The sequence below is a fragment of the Pteropus vampyrus genome, unplaced genomic scaffold (genome assembly GCF_000151845.1).
Source record: "Pteropus vampyrus isolate Shadow unplaced genomic scaffold, Pvam_2.0 Scaffold65, whole genome shotgun sequence".
Taxonomy (NCBI): Eukaryota; Metazoa; Chordata; class Mammalia; order Chiroptera; family Pteropodidae; genus Pteropus; species Pteropus vampyrus.
In genome coordinates, this window is record NW_011888846.1 from 6,189,285 (window position 1) to 6,189,888 (window position 604).

The 604-nt window shown below is 24.5% G+C and overlaps 1 protein-coding gene across 1 annotated transcript in view; it reads right to left on the bottom strand.

Moving 5' to 3' along the window:
* Nucleotides 1-604, bottom strand: part of LOC105292896 (rab GTPase-activating protein 1-like) — an 88,949-nt gene that overhangs the window by 72,977 nt on the left and 15,368 nt on the right. The gene's annotated exons all lie outside the window — the stretch shown is intronic.

Below are 604 nucleotides of genomic sequence, written 5' to 3' on the forward strand. Positions count from 1 at the left end.
AATAAATGTCTAAGATATAGGCTGTCTTATCTGAAGAAAAATTCCTTAAGTAACTTATTGGACCTAAGACTCAATTTTTGTATGCAAAAAAAAAAAAAAAAAACAGATAAAATACCTACCTAACAATTATTGTTAAAATTAAAAGCACAGATAAGGCACATAGGTGATCATTAGAGCATAAATGTATCCTATTATCTGCCTATTTTTTGAACTAGAGAAAAACATTCTAAATATAAAAGACAGAAATACTAAATGGTCAAACCACACAATATACTATTGGTAACCATTAAAAATGATTTTGATTAAGAACATCTTAATGGAAAAATTCTTATAAAGTTAAAAGAAAAAATTATATATGCATACAACTGTATAAAAATACCCCCTAGAAATAAACAAAGGGAATAAATTAAATATAAAAGTGATTGTAGCTGACAAGGCTATAGTTGCTTTTTATTCTACCCTTATTATTTTAATCAATTTTCTACAATAAATGTCATCATTTTTAAACATTAAGAAAATCATTTACATAAAATATCTGAAAGGCATGATAAAAGTGAAACATAATCATTTACCAAATATTTCCTCAGCATTTTAAAGCTTAATA